At 45.7% G+C, this 19010-nt stretch overlaps 1 protein-coding gene across 1 annotated transcript in view; it reads left to right on the plus strand.

The window, feature by feature from the left end:
• Window positions 1-1902: 1902 nt before the first annotated feature.
• C23H1orf21 (chromosome 23 C1orf21 homolog) overlaps window positions 1903-19010 on the plus strand; it is a 206155-nt gene continuing 189047 nt past the window's right edge. Inside the window, exon 1 of the mRNA XM_031435601.2 lies at window positions 1903-2200. The gene's annotated coding sequence lies outside the window, so the exon portion shown is untranslated. The remainder of the gene's footprint in view (window positions 2201-19010) is intronic.

The raw sequence follows: 19010 nt of genomic DNA on the forward strand, positions 1-19010 counted from the left end.
TTACTGTAGAAGGTTTCAGACATGGCCTGAAAACCCCAGAGAAGGGCTGACTACATTTGGATAAACCCAGAGGATGGATTTTCACTTCTAGCTTTAAAGTTTCTTAAGAAGGATTGCAAAGAGAGAGAGAGAGAGAGAAAAAAAAAAAAACCTACCAAATTTGGGATTAAACTATGTATTTGAAATAGTAGCTCATATTTATTAAGTTCTTACCATGTGTCGGGCATTATGCAGTGTTTTATATGCACTGCCATCTCATTTTATTTTCCTTTTATTTTGACAAGCCTGAGATAGGAACTAGTGATCATCAATCCCATTTTATAGATGATGGAAGGAAGGCTGAAAAAAGAATGAAGTAAGTTGCCTAAGGTAAGAGAAATGGTGGCTGGTGCATCTGATTGGAATCCTAATCGGCCTGCTCCCGCTTCTTAACCGCTCCTCTCCAGGAGGCTAGACCACAAAGAACTCTGGTTCCAAACAAAAAAAATGAACTAGATATGGATAATTTAAAAAATGGAATACAAGTGAGTTTCAAAAACAATGTGATACCTGCCTTTCAAATTAAAAAAGTGAGAGTACTGGAAAACCAGTTTTTTTAACCCAAAAAGGCCAACTTCCTAGCCATTATGGGTACGTTATCAACTCTTTTCATTAAACTAAATTATGAACTTGAGTTTCAATGAAGTGTCTCATCACCATCACAGCTCTGATGTGTCCTTTTTCGTTTTCCAACTTCATCTTGGCCCAAAGTGAGAAATGACTGGATTTTTGGATAATCCACAGGACCCCGGGAGGGAGGCTCTTTTGCCCCATTGTTTTCTTGGGGGTTCTCACTCTGGAGGCCTGGCATTCTGCACATGTCTAGGGGGATGCAGGAGCAGCGAGGCGCGGGGAAGCCACACAAAAGACATCCAAACGCTATCAGTGTTGAAAGAACAGTTCAGTGCGCACTCGAAACACCCAACAAGACAGGGAAAAAGAGAAAAATACCTTCCCCCAGAGGGTGGGAAATTGGTTGGCCTCTTGTGAGTGTTCACAAAAACTGAACAGACACGGGGGTGGGCGGCGAGGTTCCAGGATCCTCAGTCATCCCAGACACGCCTTGCGGGCGCGGCCTCCGCCCTTTAGTCCCAAGACGCCGCGGGGAGGGGCAGAGAGGGGGCTCAGGGCGCGAAGTCTCGGGCGGTGTCGCGCTTGTCTCTCCCCCCGCCGCAGCCCCGCAGTGGGCTTCTGCCGAGCGGCGGACGCTTCATTCATCCTGCCGGCGCCGCGGTTCCAGGGCAGGGCGGAGGCGGCTTGGTGGCGGGTCCGGCGAGGGGAGGAGCCGCACGGCGCGCCGAGGATGCCCGGCCTTCCCTCCCTCTGTTTCCAGCAGGCGCAGCCCTGCGGCTGGGCCCAAGGGCTGGCCTGGGTTTCCCGCAGAGCCGGGCCGTCCGGGCCTCGGGGCGGCCCCGCCGCTCCCGCACCACCGCCCGGGTGTCAGGCCGAGGACGCAGCTTTCCCGCCGGGGTCTCCCTTCCCGCTGGCCGGCCGGCTCCGGGTGCGCGCGTGCTCCTGCGCGCACGCGCGCACACACACACACACGCACACACACTGTACACAAACACGTCCGTCCCCGCCCTCCTTCTCTCTCTGCAGCCCTGGAAGACCCGCTTGCCCGGTCCCCTTCCTCCGGGGTGCTCGGCGACCGCCGCAGGCCCCTCCCGAGGACAAGGGGGAGCGGGACGCGCGCGGGAGCCGGGAGCGGGGCGGGGCCGGCGCTGGGGGAGTGTCTGGCTGCCCCCGCCCCTCGAGTGAGTGACTGGGCGAGAAGGTCCCCTCCCTCCCCCGCTCGCTCCTTCCCGGTCCCCTCCCTCGCTCGCTCCCCGCCGGCTCCCGCTCGCTCCCTGCCCACTCCCGGGGGGACGCTCTGAGCCGCGGCCGCCCCGGCCGCCGCTTCTTTCACACTTTAGTTGGGAGCCGCGCGCTGCGCTCAGCTGCTGGGGAGCTGGCCGCACGCCGCCGCCTCCCGCACGCGCGCACGCGGGCCGGGCGCCGGAGGTTCCAGCTCTCACTCCCGGCGGCGGGGAGGAGGGGGAGACCGGGACTCACTGTGGGGAGGCGGAGGAAGAGGAGGAGGAGGGAGGAAGAAGACCGGCGAGGAGGACCGGGCGGGGGGCGGGAGGCTTGCCACCTTCAGCCCCCCCCGCGAGCGCCCCAGGTAAGCGTGAGCCCCCCGCGGGGCCCCGGGCGGGGGCCGTCGGCGGCGCAGCCCGGCTGGGCTGAGGGGAGGCCTGCGGGGTGCCTGCCGGCCGCTCGGCGGGGATGGGAGCCGCGGCCGTGGCGCTGCCGGCGCGCGGCTCGGGCCCGGCCGGGGCGGCTGCCGCTGCCGCTGCCGCTGCGGGGCTGGCGGGGCTGGCGGGGCTGCCGAGGGCGGCAGCTGGGGTCGGGGGCGCTGCAGGGGCGTCTGCGGGCCGGGGCCGAGGGGCTGGGATGCGGTTGGGGCTGCTGCTGACGACTTTCGCCACCTCGAGGCCTGTGTGGCTGGGGTTCGACACCCCTCCCTTCCCACCCGCACTCCCCGCCGCCCTCAGCCTTTCCTGCTCCCCTCGAGCTCTGCCTGGAGCCGCCGCACTTTGCAAGCCGGAGCTTGAAAGAAACAACAAAATTCCGAATCCTCTGCTGAATCTCCAAGTCTCTTCTCCGGCTACGATCGATTGGCGTGTTTGTGTGGGTACTGTGATCCCCGGGATTTCCGAAGTTCTGACCTTTTGGGGGTGGTTTGTCTCGGTGCAGCTGTTTGCCCACCTCGATGTATTTATTATTCGTGCCCATGCGATGCAGCCAGAGGGTGCTTGGTTATTGTACAAGGGAGAGATTGCACTCCCCTCTGCAGGCAGTTCGCGAAGTGCGGCTGCCTCTGGTCTGCTGCTTAATGTCCTTCCCCCGTCTTCCACCCTGCCCCCTCCCTCCATGGAGGGGTCCCCCCCACCCCCACTTACTGTTTGTGTGAGAGAAGCCCCTGGGCTTAGAGGCTCTCATCTTCCATTCATCTCTCTTCTAAAGCTCTGAATTGGCTCAGGCACGATGGTAAAAATCGGGCTGGCTTTTCTTTGCTCCAGGAGTTGCACAGTCGAAGATAAAAATATATCCACGTAAACACGCATTAGTCCTGCGAGATGACAAGCACAGTGTGAGACAGAAGTGTTCGGTTTCCAGGAGGCTGACCTATGTATGAGGTATCTTCCAGCGCATGTGGGTTAGGAAAATTGTTTTAAAATAGATAGGACGTGGCTGGAAGACAGCCCCAAGTTCAGCTATTGGAGCAAGTCTGAAAGCGATACACCCTGGTCACCCAGAGCCTCAGTAAAGACACATGCTCTGACTCAGACTTTGGGAGGGGGTTGACAAACCATAGGTTCCACGTAGTGCTTGCTTTTTTTTTTTTTTTATTTCTTTTTTTTTTTAAAGGAGACAGTATGGAGTATGGGCTGTTTGGGGAAGTTCAGTACACAGACCGATCCTATGAACACTTCCTTACTCCAGGGGCTGGGCTCTCATTCCCTAACCTTTCAGCTGGCAGGGTTGAGATGTACCAGGGCAGAAAAAAAAATTGAGTAAAGTGGGCCTGGGCTACCTTAGCTTTCTTGGGGGAAAAGGGTGATGTTTCTGCAGGGTCTTTAAGTCCAAGATGCTCAATTTGGGGCTTTTCTCCTCTTTTTCATACTTCTGGAGCTGGGCTGTAGGATCAATAGAACATATTCTGTGTTGGCTGTTCGGAAATTGAATATCCATTTTCAAATAGCCTCGTCACAGGCATGGAAATTAATTTAGATTTGATCATCTATTTTTCTTTTGCTGCTTATAAAGTAGGAGGTGCTGGTCATAGGACAATTGAGTGTGTTTATATCTGCATTGAACCAGTGCTGGGGCTAGCACTTGGATCAGAAATGCAGCATTGAAATGCAAGCTCCCCTAGTGTTGCCTGCTGTGCAGACCGGGTGCGGAGAGCAGCTCTGGAGGGCTGCTCTGAAAACCAGCAAAGACAAGTCAACTCAGTGCTTGGGTGAGCAGATGCCTGGGAAGGCGTGGGGTGCTTCTGTTGGCAAGCTTTTCTCCAGGAAAAATGGCCTTGTTCGGTAGAGAGGTCTTGCATCCAATGTTAAAAGTTCATCCCACGAGGACCTTGCGGTTCGAGCTTTCCTCTTTAGCACTGACTCAGTTTCACCTGTCAGAAGAGCTGGTCATTTTGTTTTCTTGTCTTAATAATTTACCCTTTGTTCTCTCACCCCCCATGTCACTTTTCCTGCCTAGCATGGATTTCTGGGAGTTCTTAGGCCACTGTCTGAAGTGGTTTGAGCTTCTTGAAGAATCACAGGGTAAAAATCAAAAGCTTGCTCATTAATTGGCACTGTTTGCTGTGACTGATTTGTAACTCTACCCAGGAGAGAGGTGGTGTGCCCCATTTGTGAGAATCATTTCCTCGATGGTGTCTCAGCTCTGTGCTGGATTTTTGACCCAGGCAAGCCTTGATTGTTACATCCTGAGCAGCTCACTCCAGGCTCCTAGTGGCCCCCCTGCTACTGGCTGTTTTCTGTTCGAGAATGAGACAGTCCAGGCTGGAGAGGGAGAGGCCTGGCCCCTCCCGCCGGAACAGGAGAGGGCAGGAGACCATTCTCAGAGGGTCCTATGTGTGGTGAGTATCACCAGCTTCACGCGACCTCATCAGTACAACTTGGAGCCCTGCGGGGGCACAAACAAGGGCCTTTTTGGCCATTTTATGTTCTTTCTTTGGAATTTTACAAATCCCAGAGCTTGGGAAAAGTAAAAGTTGTGATTAATTAGGTTCTCATTAAAACACGAAAAGCAGATTGCAATAGATAAATATAAAGTACTTAGAAAACTGAGAAGACAGGGAGAGGGCCCGCATACAGGGAGGGTTGCTACACTGAAGCTGTATTTTAAAATTGGTGACAGTTGTGACTTTAAGAGATCATAATTCAGGAGCTTATCTGCAGTGACATGTAAATTATATACATACATATTTTTAAAGTAGGCAATTATTTATCTTGACTCTCCCAGTTCTGAAGTTTAATTTTACAAGTTACAGTTGCAACAAGAAACAACTTGACACACTGTGGTTATGCAATCACGACAAGAGAGGTTGGATGTAAACTGGGCTGAGGATGAACATGGAAAGGCACACACAGCAGTGTCTTCAGTCACCAGGTATTAAGAAGTTCCTTTCCTTTAAAAAATTTTCTTTTATTTAATATGTTCCTGGACAATGCATTCCCTAGGTCCGTAGGCTAGTCACAATGTCAAGATTGCTTTCTCTCTGTACTTGCGAGAGGAGATGCCGCTGCCACAATCTGAAATGGAAACTAGGATGAACTGACCCAGCGGCTGAAGGCGGACTGTTCCGCTCATCTCTGCAACCCCTGTGATGGCTGGTGCACTGCCTTGCAGTTGGAAGTCGCTCAATGAGTGACTGAGTCAAATGGAATTCGCCTAATTAGTTACGATCTGTAATGTGTCAGAAACCTTGGAAATACATTAGATGCGGAGTTCCGTTTTAATCCATCAGTAGGAGAGTTTATCAAGAGCTCCATGTTATGCCTCAGGTCCGGTTTTTCAGTGTTGAAAACGTATCAGAGAGGGAGCTAAACATATCAACCATGATGTCTTCTCCAATGACTGGAATTTCTAGTTAGGGGCATCTTGGTTGGGAATATGTATAATATTTGATAACTACGTCAAAATATGTATAATATGTGACAGATATGTCTTTAATCCCGATTGTGACTCACGGCTTTCTCTTTTTTGTCCAAGGGGTTTGGTGAATAGCTGCGTTTATATTTAGAGGGAGTTTTGTGGTTTTCAAAGTTTTTTCACGTACCCTTGTCTTACTGGCGTTGTTGTTGGGGCCACAGCGCTCAGGGTTTTCTATGCTGGGATCCCGCCCGGAGTGCGCCTTCCTCCAGGAGTCGGGGCGAGGGCCTGGAAGCCCAGGTGGCCCCACCTCTTGGGTTACTGGGTTTTCCCAAGGGAGCCGTAATCGGTGCTCCCTGCTGCTCCCTCTAAAATCACTTAAAATGGGCAAAGCGGAGCCCTGTCTCACGCAGGAGCACCCCCCGCCTGCCAGCCTGCGTTCCGTGGCCCTGCCCCCTGCGGCTGATCCCCCTCTTAGGGCTGCTTCTGCCTCCCTCCTTTGCCGAGGGTCCCTTCCACCTTCCCATCCTTTCTGAAGCGTCTCCATGTTTTCCTTCCCAACAGATTTTCATCCATAGGCCCTCCCTCTCTTTCTCCCGCCACCTTACTTTATTTATTTATTTATTTATTTTAAAAAATTTTTAAATTTTATTGAGTTACCCGTCAGTTTACAATGTTGTGTCAATTTCCAGTGTAGAGCACAATTTTTCAGTCATACGTGAACATGCATATATTCATTTTCTCATTCTTTTTCACCTTGAGCTCCTGCAATATCTTGTATATATTTCCCTGTGCTGTACAGTATAATCTTGTTTATCTATTCTGTATATAGCTGTCAGTATCTACCGATTTCGAACTCCCAGTCTGTCCCTCACCCCACCCACCCCTCCCCCGCCACCTGACTTGTGCCCGCAAGACTTGAGCTGTGTGTGTGTCCCAACGTTCTTTTCCAGTATGTGAAGCGTGTCTCCAGGCCCACTTTCTCCCTGACTCCTCCCACCTCTCTGCTCAGGGTAGGCGCTCTGCTTGCAGCCGAGGCCCCTCCCTCTGCCCTCAGGGCCCCTCTGCCCTGTCCTGCTTTGCCCCACGCACCTCCCTTACTACTTCCACCCACTTCTCTCCATCAGGCCTTCAGCCCCTCCCGCGCATACCTGCCCCTGCCTGTCTCACAGGCTCATGTGTTTACAGCGTTCGCGAGTTGAAGTCCTCATGCTTAGTGCCTTGTAGAAAAATGGATTTAGAGCACACCCAGCTTTGGACATCTTTCTGCCTTTGTTTACATTTCTGATTCTGCAATATTTTCACTGTCAGACGCTCTCTTAGGCCATTTAATCATAGCTGACGCACTTTGCTTCTTCACTTGGCTTTTACAACTTGTATTGGATAATAGATGAAGGAATCACTCAATGATTATTGTTATTTTTAAAGATTTGGACAACAAATCTTGAAAAGCATTTTAGAGATTTGTAATAATGGCACCTTTGAAAGCCTTCGCTGCACACCAAAATTCTACTTACTAATCACAGAGGTAGATTGGTTTGTTTAATTTCATCCTCATTACCTAATTTTTTTTTTCTCCTCTGGTTAAATAAATGTTGGTTGAATGGATGTTGCGTAAATTAATACTACCGTAACTTGAACCAAATTTGTTCTCATTTTGTTATGCTTTCACTGTTCTCCATGAAAATTTTATAAGCTCACTGGGTACATTTATGCCAAGCAAGGACTCTTCAGCTAAGACCTGACATTTTTGCTTCCCCTTGTAAGAGTGTGACCTATGTCAGCCCTATCAGTAGGGTCAGTGGGAGAAGAAGTACTACACTGAGGGCTGCTCCTGGAAAAACGTACCCTATGAGCTGGGACCGGTCTTTTTATAAAACTGCACTTCAAAAGCAGATCCAACACTGGTTATGAAACATCCTGGGAGCCCCGGGCCTTTTGGAGGAAGGCACTTCAGAGCAGAGTGGGGAGAGTGGTTTCTGAGTCAGAATTCCCTTCCTTGATGGATCTGTGTTTTACTGGAGTGCGGTGGATGCTGTAGTCATTTCAGTTCATTGCTAAACCATAGATTAGGACGTTTGCCACCTCACTTGGTAACTTACGGTTTTTCCCCGCCTGAGCAGGGAAGGGAAGGGAAGGGGAAGGAGAAGCTGGTGGTCTTTGCCGGGTGTGAGGATGTTTTTGATACCCATCATCACAGAGGCGAGTGGAGTAGGTGAGACCCACTCAGCAGCCCAAGAGATGAACTGTGTGTCATCACGGGCGCTCCCCAAAGCTCCCTGAACCCACAGTTGACAAGGAGGTCCACACATGGCTGTTTACAGTGCAGAGGAGCCCCTGTATTATTTTTACTTATTTTTTATTTTTATTTCTTTCTTTCTATTGAAGTGTAGTTGACTTACAATGTTGTGGTAGTTTCTGGTGTATAACAAAGATTCCGTTTTTTATATATATATTCATATATATTCTTTTCCATTGTAGATTATTATAAGATATTGAATATTCTTCCCTGGGCTATAGAATAAGACCTTGTTGTTTATCTTACATGCAGTAGTGTGTATCTCCTAATCCCAAACCCCTAATTTATCCTCCAGCACACTTTCCCCTTTGGTAACTATGAATTACCAATATCTATGTCTGTGAGTCTATTTCTGTTCTGTAAATAAATTCATTTGATCATAGTTTAGATTCCACATCTAAGTGATATCGTATATTTGTCTTTATCTGACTGACTTCACTTAGTATGAGAATCTCTAGGTCCATCTATGTTGCTGCAAATCATGGTAGTTCATTCTTTATAATGGCTGAGTAATAGTCCATTGTATAGCTATACCACATCTTCTTTATCCAGTCATCTGTTGATGGGACATTTAGGTTGTTCCCATGTCTGGGCTGTTGTAAATAGTGCTGCTGTGAACATTGGGGTGCATGTATCTTCTTGAGTTAGAGTTTTCTCCAGATATATGCCCAGGAATGGGATTGCTGGATCATACAGTAACTCTATTTTTCATTTTTTGAAGACCCTCCATACCGTTTTCCACAGTAGCTGCACCAGTTTACATTCTCACCAGCATTGAAGGAGGGGGGAACCCCTACATTAACACTATGATTTCTTTCTTGAGAGGATTGAAAGGCTAGATACAGAGTGAGGAGATGCTGCAGGCTACCAGGCTGAGGTTTGCAGAGAACTTTTCAAAGACTCAGGTAATTAATACACGCCAAGGGGTGACTTCAGTTCCATCTGAAGGGTCGGCCAGAAGCAGTTTTCTCAAGATAATTTTGTAACAGTTCTCACACTTGAAAGGTTATCAAGGAATAAGCAACGTGTATCTTATTCTATGTCTCAGACAGACAGTACTACTCCTTTGATGAAAGAGATGAGACTACAGGAAGCTCTCTGAGTTGTTGAATATTTACGGAAAATTCAGATGTTCCGGTTTCTGTGCCAGGAATCTACGACCGTCTAGGCACAGCTCCCAAGACAGATGCTCTGCTCACCCTGGGGGCCCCCCAGCAGCCGCCCGCCCGGGGCACTTCCTCCTTCTGCTGCGCTTCTGAGGTCCACGCCATTCCCTCGGGTCTCGGTTCAAAGCCCTTCTCCTTCAGGGAGCTTCTCTGCCCGTCAGAGTGGCTTCTCCCGTGGCTTCCTTGAACTCCTGTACCACTTATTTGATGTTTGTTGATTTTATTTCAGTATTAGTTTTGATCTTCATTTGTGTGGTTTTTGTCACCCCCACCAAATGATCAGGCCCTTTGTCATGCCCACTGGGCCTTAAGAGGCTAATAGCTGAGTAAGTAGCTGTTAGTTGATTGACAGCTGGTCATTGGTCTGAGGCTTAGAATTTTTCTCTGTGAAGACCTTGCTCCCACTGAAAACTCTATAACCAAATGAGGAAGTGTTGTTTTCTCAGGCATGAGAAAAGATAGTGGGAATTTTTAAATTCCTTTGTTGGCCAAGGTTAAAAGATCTTATCTGTCTTACGCACTTAGATAATTTATTAAGCGAACATTTACTTTTGTTGATGACACCTGTGTCATCTTCGTGCCTGGCACTGGAGAGATGCTGGAGACACAGATAAAACGGCCTGGCCCTGCCCTTGCGGACTTCTCAGGCTAGCGTGGGAGCTGACGGGCGCACGTGGCGTGTGGTGGGGAGTCAAGGGGCCTTGAGGATTGAGGGGAGAAAGCAGCCAACTCCGTCTAGAAGTAGGCTGACCGGGCCCCTGGGCTCCCTGGGACAGTCCTGGTCTTTGCCCATCCTTCACCATAGTTATTAATGCACCCCCTTTGCCCTCAGAAGTCTCCCAGTTTGGACAGTAAGTTATCTTATAGATTCCCCATCATAGGGAAGTCATGGAAGGCTTCACAGAGAAGAAAGTGTTTGAGATGACACTCAAAGGCTGCACAAGAGTCCCCTAGGTTATTGTTTACATTTTCAAAAGTATCGGTGGACCAACATCGGTTTGCTCATCATTTTTCCTCATTTTACTATGGATTCATGGACTAGTCCATAGACTGACATTGGGGGATAAAGGGATTTGGGGGCAGACAGAAGATGAAGTGGGGCCTTCCAGGCAGAGGACACACAGTGATATGGAGATATGTGGGCACGGGTCCTTGTGGGTCCTTGTGGGTCCTTGTGGGTTATGGTGGGTCCTTGTGGGTCCTTATAGGTCATGATGGGTCATGGTGGGTCCTTGTGGGTCTTGATGGGTCCTTGTGGGTCATGGTGGGTGCTTGTGGGTGCTTGTGGGTCACTGGAGTTTCCCATCTGGTGGAGCACGACGGAGGATGAGACTGATGAACCATGCACGGCTTCAGAGTGAAGAATTTGGACTTACTGCCCTATACAAGAGGCACTGAGAGAGTATAAACAGGGGAGGGACACAGCTTACACAATAGACGGTTCCTTCGTGAGTGTGGGTGAAGACTGGAGGGGAACAGAGAGTGGAGTCAGAGCGAGTGAACTCTGGTACTAACTCGGTAAGAGGTGATGGGAACTGAATTAATGCCTGAAAAGGGAGGAAAGGGACAGATAGGAGAGGCATTTAGGAAGCAAAACTGGTGGGACTCGGTGACAGTTTGGGAAAGGAGAGTAAGGAAGAAAGTAAAGGATAATTGCAAAATTTCTGGATGGGTCACACTGCTGAGATGGGGCATCCCGGCACTGGGAGGAAAAATCCTTAACTGAGCTTGAACTATTCTGAGCTCTAGGTGGTTGTATTCTGTTAGATGGAGATACACTGATATTCGGAAGAGAGGGTTGGGACAGAATTGTGGGTTTGATTTCCGTTCGGTCATTGTTTCCTGAGGGAATCATTCTCTTAATCTCCACAACCAGCTTAGATCCCTCTGTTCTGTCTTAACTCCATCATGCACCTCGCCCGCATGCACTTACCACTTTTATAATTGCACAGTTATCTTTGTGATTATTTGAATACAGATCCCCCCTACCCCAGCCAATGTCCCTGTAAACTATAAGATCCACAAGGGCAAGACAGTATCTCTTTTTGATTTTCTTATGTCCCCAGGACGCCTACCACACAATGGGGGCCGAGCACATACTTGTTGAATGAATGAATGAATGAATGAATGAATGAAGGGATTTTTTGAAGAGTGTGGTAGTTGAAGCTAGGTGGTTTTGCATGAGATTTCCCAGGGAAGGTAAATAGAAGGAAAACACTGAACAGGGAGTTCCAGGGAACACCAACCTTTATGCGCTGTGGACGGACGGAAAAGGCTAGTGAAGGAGGCTGAGAAATGCAGACTCTCATAGAGGCAGGAGAACCTGGCAAGTGGTGTCAGGAAGACAGGACAGATCGAGAATCGGCATGTGGTTAGAACTGTCACATGAAGTGAAATAGCATTGAAGAGGTTTTCTCAGAATATTGTAATTCTGTTATTAAATAGAAGTGGAAACATTTACTTTATGAGAAATATTAAGGTATAGGTACTTAGCATTACAGTATTACTGTATTTATGCTGCACACGAAGTTTGATGTTTTATCACTTTGTTAGTTTTATATGTTGGGATTCCGTGGTTTGCCTAATGTAATTGATGCCAGCCCCCGATGTAGTAAAAATTCGAGGCCACGTGTTGGGAGGATGATGAAATAGCACAGTGTTAATCCTTGTGAATTCAGGAGTGTGTATCGTGATTTATAAAGGGGTTAAAATACCTGAGTGTTTACATCCCACCAGATGAGGAGCCATCCACAGTAAGGACACATTAAGGTACAACACTGTCACAGAGGATGGCTAGTTGCAGAAGCCAGGCTGAGTTGCAACGTCATTAAAGTTTGTGGTGTACCAAATGAACTTATTTACAAAGCAGAAGCAGACTGACAGACATTTACCAGCAGAGGAAGAGGGTGGGGAGGGATAAATTGGGAGTTTGAGCTTTGCATATACTAACTACTCTATATAAAACAGATAAACAGCAAGTTTATACTGTACAGCACAGGGAACTGTATTCACTATCTTGTAGTAACTTATAATGAAAAAGAATATGAAAGTTAATATACGTATGTATATGTATGACTGAACTATTACGCTGTACACCAGAAATTGACACAACATTGTAAATTGACTATAACTCAATTTTAAAAAAAAAGGTTTACGGTATAAATAGGGTCTCATTGCAGAGTGGATTGTTACTTGTCCCCAGTCTCCACTGGGAGACTTGGGGTGGAGTTGGGGGCCAGCATCAGATTGTATTGGAAGGAATGTAGGCTTTGGATTCAGCAAACTTTATCCCATTTCCACCACCTCCTAACTCTAGCTTCGTGATCCTGGATGACAATAGTAATAATTGACAATTGTAATAATAAAAGTTTACATGTACTGAGTGCTTACTCTGCACGTGGGTGCTGTGCTAAGTACATTACATGCAATTTTTTTTTTTTAATGTCTTCTTTCATGCTTGCAGCAACCGCTTGAAGCACCTACGACTACTACCTCTGCTTTATAGGTAAGGAAGAACTGGAACCAGGGTCTCTGGGACCTCGACCAAGGTCGTGTAGCCAGTCAGTGGTGGTGCTGCAACTGGAGTCCAGGCTCTCTGCTCTGAGTCAGGCTTTTAATTATCAGCTCCTGGGCAGTTCTCTTTCCTCCATTCCCCCTGCCCTTCCCTTCACACACACACATTCCCTTCCCCTCATCTCCTGGTTCTTTTGGAAGCAAATCACAGACATAATGTCATTTTGTCTGTGTGTACTAGATTATGTTTCTAAATGATAATGACTTTTTTCCTTTTAGCATAACCAGAATATCATTATCATGTCTAGAAAAGTTTTAGCAATAATTCCTTAATATGAGATATCCAGTCAGTAAGCAGATTTTCCTGGTGGACCCATACATTTTTTTAATGATTCATTTGTTTCGTTCAGGATCCAAACAATTTTCACACCTAAGAGATGCACCTGCCTTTCTTCGTAGGCTTCCTTTCTCTGTTTTCCCCTCTTCTTTTTCCTCCCAAGCAGTTTATTTGTTAAAGAAACAAGAATTTGTCCTGTAGGATTCCCTGCTTCCTGTAGTTCGTTGATTGCATCTTCTCTCGATGTTCTTCATTGTTGGTTTCCTGTATTTCCTAGTTTGATCTAGATGGAAGCGTGATCAGGTAGTTTGGCAGGAGTTTCTCCTAGAAAGTGTTATGTCCTTCCTGTTACCATCACATCAGGCGGCACACGTGCTTCCTGTTTCTTCATTTGTGAGGTTAAGACTGATTGAGGTATTTAAGTGTTATCAGCCTGATCTTTCTATTAAAAGCTTTCCCAGTCCCTTCAAAAACCACTGATGGACATATTATTTCAGTAACAGTTATAAAACGATATTCTGTCGTCCCTTCTGCATTTGTTAGCTGGAGTTTTTCTATCAAAAAGAAATTTATCACATCAATTATTTGGTTACATCAGGGTATAATTTATATAGGAAAATTAATGCTCAGTTTTATTCCTTCTAGTTAAAATAATGTTCAAATTCATGAGTTGGTTTTCCAGCATCTTCCAAAGAAGACCAGTGGTTTTTTTTTAAGTATCATTATGAACTCATGGATTTAAACACAATGTATGTGCTTCAGTCCTTTGCAGTTATTTCTTTTGAAGTTCAAATTATCTTTGGCCCATGGGACAGCTCTTTAAGTTGGCTTCTGAATACTTTTGACATGACTGTAGTGGTCTTTGATGGCGTCCCTACTTTTTGGTATAACAGGATATTTCAGACTTGTCTAGTACTTCCCCTGTTGCAGGTCTTTTTATTGATAAATGGTGTTTAGAGCCCACAGTCCGGGTGTTGGGAGTTCTCATTGCCTCTGGGCTGGTCCTTTTCTAGGTCTGTTCAAGTGGACAAAATTAGAAAAAAAAATATAGCTAGCTACTGAGATATGGAAATACACGTATGTATGTGTATAGGTATGTTTTTGTATGTACATGGTGCATGTATGCCATGTCTATGTGTGTGCATATGCATATTGTTTCTATTTAACATAAGCAAGCATGTCTTTATTTCTTCTTTTATAGAAAAAAGGCAGCAGACTGTAGTTACGCACCTTGCTTTTTGTACTTAATGGTGTTTTTCAGAGATCACTCTGGAGCTGTACATAAACATTTCTCAGTGCGCTTTGCAACTGCAGAGACGCCATCGTGTATATGTACCAAACTTTATCCATTTGGATATATACTTATTTCTGGTCTTTGGCACTTACATTGTAGTGTGAATGATTTGGTTTGGGTGGTGGGGGTTTATTTGCAAATCAAACATAAAGCCTGAACAGAGACATTATTTTCCTTAACTAAATGGATAGCTGAATGAGCAGCCTTGTGAATATTTACGTACAATTCTTGCCAGTTTATCTTTAGATAGATTCCTCGAAGTGGGATTGCTGGGTCAAAGGAGTAACAGCTGTGCAGTTTTGTTAAGGTGTTGCCAAAGTCCCTTCTGTGGGTGCTGTACAGTTCTGCCTTCCCACCAGCAGGTAATGAGAGCGCCTTCTTACCTCGCCCCTTCCCAGTAGACATGTGATCAAAGACCTTTGCCATTTAAACGGTGAGAAATGTGTAATTTTAATTTGCGTCTCTTTTATTATGTGCTAGCTTGAGTTCCTTTTCATATGTTTGGGGGCCATTTACATTTCTTTTTCTGTGAACTCTCTCTGCATGTATTTTGCCCATTGTTACAGGATTTTACATTTTTTCCTCTATTTTATGAAGTTTCTTATATATTAGGGACATTATATATTAGGGATGTAACCTCTAATATTTGACAGTTTCCCGTTTATCATTTGTCTTTTTCCTCTGATTGTGGTGTTTTTTATGTAATTTTTTTCCTTTGGCATAGTCGGTTTTATCAGTCTTTATTGCTCCTTGGATTTGAATCATGATGTGGAAAAAGTTTTCCTTTAGATTGCAGAGCAGCACTATCCAGTAGAAACGTGATAGGAACCACGTATGTAAATTTTTAACAGTCAGAATAAAAAAGTACAAAGAGAGAGGTGAAACTGATTTAATAATATGTTTTATTTAATCCGATATATCAGAATATTGTCATTTCAGCAAGTCAGCATTTTTAATTACTAATGAGATATTTTACATTTTTTTCATGCTAAATTTTTAAGATCTCATGTGTTTTATACTATAGTGCATCTCAGTGTGGTCACTAAGTTTTCATTGTAAATTCTTTACTGTATTTAGATTTTGTAAAATTTGCAGTCAAAAAAGGAAATTCACATAACCAAGTTGTTCCAAGTGTACTAAAAGTTCTCCAATAACCGAGTTGAGTGTCAGTTTTTAAATTTCAGCTTATATTAAAAGAAATTAAAACTGCAAATTCAACTTCTAGCCACATTTCGGGTGCTTGGCACCCCTGTGGGTGATGACTCCCGTCTTGGACAACACAGTTATAGGACAGTCACCCACATTTTCCTTTAGTGCTTGTGTGGTTTTGTCATTAACATTTAGATCTGGGACCCATTGGAATTTATTTTGATGTATCGTATGGAGAATGGATTCATTTTTTTCTTTTTTCTTTTTACATGGCTATTTGGAAATCACAAGCCACTTACTTATTAAAAAGTTCAACTTTTGCCCACTGATTTGGAATGAGCCCCGTCCTAGACTTAATTGCCCTAAGTAATTAATTAGTTATATGTCTGCATTTTCATATTCCAGTACCCTACTCTTTTAATTATAGAGGCATAAATATGTTTTAACATTAAAACCATAGCGAGATACCATTTCATACCTAGCAGGTTGGCAGATGGCAACGTCAGGCACTGGGCAAGAGGGTGGAGTAGAGGGAGTATGCAGACCGTGATGGCGACAGTGTAAACTGGTGTAATGGTTTTTGAAAGGAGTTTGGAATGCTTTGTGAAGTGGTCCCCTGACCCCCTTAGCCTTCAGGGTAGCAGAGCAGATCACAAGTCTGGAGTGGGAGCACTTTTGTCTAATAACTGCAGTTTGCCATTCTCGTATCATGTTCTGTATCAGTTGGGTTGTGAAAAAGGTTGAGAAGCACTGCCTTAGAGAAACTGTCACATGTGTGCAAGAACGCAGCCCTATTCGTGACAGCAAAACCCTGGAAACAACCTGTATGCCAATCAACAGTATACTGAATAAAGAAATTGGGGGTACATTTATAGTAGACAGTCGTGAGAGTACCCCACAGCTGTGTGTTTCAACAGGGATGAATCTCACAAGCATAATGTCGAGTGGAAATGCAAGACAGAAGAATACAGTGTAAGTCCGTTTCTGTAAAATTGAAAAAGTGCTGAACTAAAGTGATACAGAGCTTTAGGACTGATTCGTCTGTGGGAAGGCCGTAAGGAAAGGAAAGGGAACTGTGAACATCAATGCAGGGCGATGCTGGTTCCTTCGGAGGTGAAGGGGAGGGTGTGAGGAGGAGGGCTGCCTCCACGCGGAACTTCAAAGGTACTTGGAAGGTTCGGTAGGAAGGTACGTAGTCATTCGTTTTGTTTTTATGCATTAAATTGTACATGTGTTACGGGATTATTTCATAACAAAACAGAAGCAAAACGACAACAACAACAAAATGTCCAGACCCAGAAATAGGCTAACCATAATTCAAATAATGAAACTTACGCTCGTGGAAAACTTCTGTTAGATGTGAAACACTTGGCTCTTTCCAGTTTCTTATTTAGTGACAGTGACTGTTTAACTGGTTACGTGAACAGTTGAAGACAGGTTTGCCTCTCGTGTCTGGGTCGGGCAGCACGAACTACGTTATTGTGCGTTGTACACACACGAGTGACCGTCACGTCACCAGGTACCGCTACCGGTAGAGAGGCCTGGGCTCTTCACATTTCAGTAATTTCGGGGGGACTGCGTTTTTGCAGAGTATCATCATGGCCCATTATAACTTTATTCAGAGACAGAGTATTTTTGAAGAGAAATCCTAAACAGCAAATACTACCAAGTGTATGCTATGCACCAGCTGCAAAATGTACATTAACTCATTTAGTGCAGATGCCATGCCAGTCCCATGTTGAGCCACACAGGCAACACATGCTGTGGAAAAGTCAATACAGGAAATACACGATGGGATTTTGATGAAGACTTGTCAGGCCTCAAAAGCCATGCTCCCACCTTCTATTCCAGAATATCTTTTTAGGAACTTCAGGGGCGAATCTATCATTTGCTCAGTGGAGGCCCATCTCAGAAAGTTAGTATTTATAGCCTTAAAATTTCAGAGAAGGAAATCCTTAAATACAGTGTGGCAGTTGCTCGCATGTCTGTGTATTTTTAACATCAGGTCTAAGTTAGCTTGTCTTCAGTCGCGTTAAGCAGTGGCTCTTGCCCTCTGTGTGACAGGTCCTTTCACGGACCTGGTGGCCTTAAAGAATTTGATTGACCAGGCAGGGCAGTGGGAGACCTGCCAGGGTTTCCGTTGGTTTTCTGATTTGAAGCTTTTCCTAATTTTCCATCCCCAAGATTCACCTGAACCCCAGAACCTCTCTTAACCATGCCTTTGCAAAACTTTCATAGCTCATTACCCCCTTCTGGCATTAAGATTATATGTATCTGTTTCTCCAACTTGTCAAAATGTTAAACCTTTTTTTCTTAGCTCTTCAAGGATTCCCTTATATACTCCAAGCTGTGATACCGGCGAATGAAACTCATTCCTGGTCTTTTATCTGAGTTGTTTCCTGGCATGTGACTATCAGGCCCGGCGCTAATCATTGTTATTATGCTGTGAAGTTTCATTGTGTGTAGCTTCAAAATTCCCCCATTCCTACCCTTTCTTTCCGCTGCATTTTCTGGAGAGAACCCATCAGATGAAGGGGTTAGGGTGGGAAGGAGCATTCAAATGAGCATTTGGTTGCTAGGTAACCGGGCTCACTCAGGAACTGTGACTTTCCAAAGTTATGTAGAAATTAGAGCAGAGCTCCGTGGACTCTCTGTCCAGTGGCACCTTCTGCGTTGGATTAGTGTGCGTTCGCTTTGGAGCTGATGGAAGCTCCTAAACCTACACAGCTGCTTTTTCTGGGGGTTATTCGACTCGCTGTTTCAAAGGAGTGTATGTGGCAAAACAGATTTTTTTTTTTTAAATAAAAATGAGGTGGTCAGTGTACAAGTGGAGACAGTGAATCCCCATCTCAGCTTGTGATCTGTGGATGTGTGTGTGCCTTTCTGAGCCGGGGGGGGGGGGAGCAGATTTTATAATGATCCTGAAGCCATCCTTGTGTCTTCCTTCCGTTTTTCATTATATTTGTGTCTCCGTCAAGTTTGCTTTAGGTTTTAATGTCAGGAAATTTACCTTCCCTTTGTATAATCTCGAACGAGAGTTTTACAGAGTTCTGTGTGAAAATAAAAGCCCTTGCATGTGTTTTGATGTTTCACTTTTTGAAAATGGTAATATCTAAGATTAACAAAGGTAAAAACAAGCCAAACAGAGTTAATAAGCCCATGGTTAGCAAGGGGTAAAATGGGTATGTCCAGAAACGAAACACACGTGAGAGTGATGCTGGTTTCCTCTGACTCGGTTAGATCCTATAGTAATGAGTGTTCAGGGAGCTCTTCTTCGGATTTTAGATCTTGTCCATCACAAAGGTGATATTAGAGTCAGAGTGACAGAGAAATGTCCTTGGAAGGGAAGAAGCAGCAGCAGTGATGTTTATGATCAACTGCTGTTCTTTGGAAAATAACAGTTATGTTAGAACACATAACGCAGGTTATTTGTTAAGTAGCAAAGAGGATCAGAATTATGAGGGAATCTCCGTTCCAACTGGCACTGCTTGTCCTCTCCACAGCCGGAAGATGACCTTGTCATTTACAGAAGCACATTGAGATGGTTTCCTGATTGCTCCT

The sequence above is a fragment of the Camelus dromedarius genome, chromosome 23 (assembly GCF_036321535.1).
Source record: "Camelus dromedarius isolate mCamDro1 chromosome 23, mCamDro1.pat, whole genome shotgun sequence".
In the NCBI taxonomy this organism is placed as follows: Eukaryota; Metazoa; Chordata; class Mammalia; order Artiodactyla; family Camelidae; genus Camelus; species Camelus dromedarius.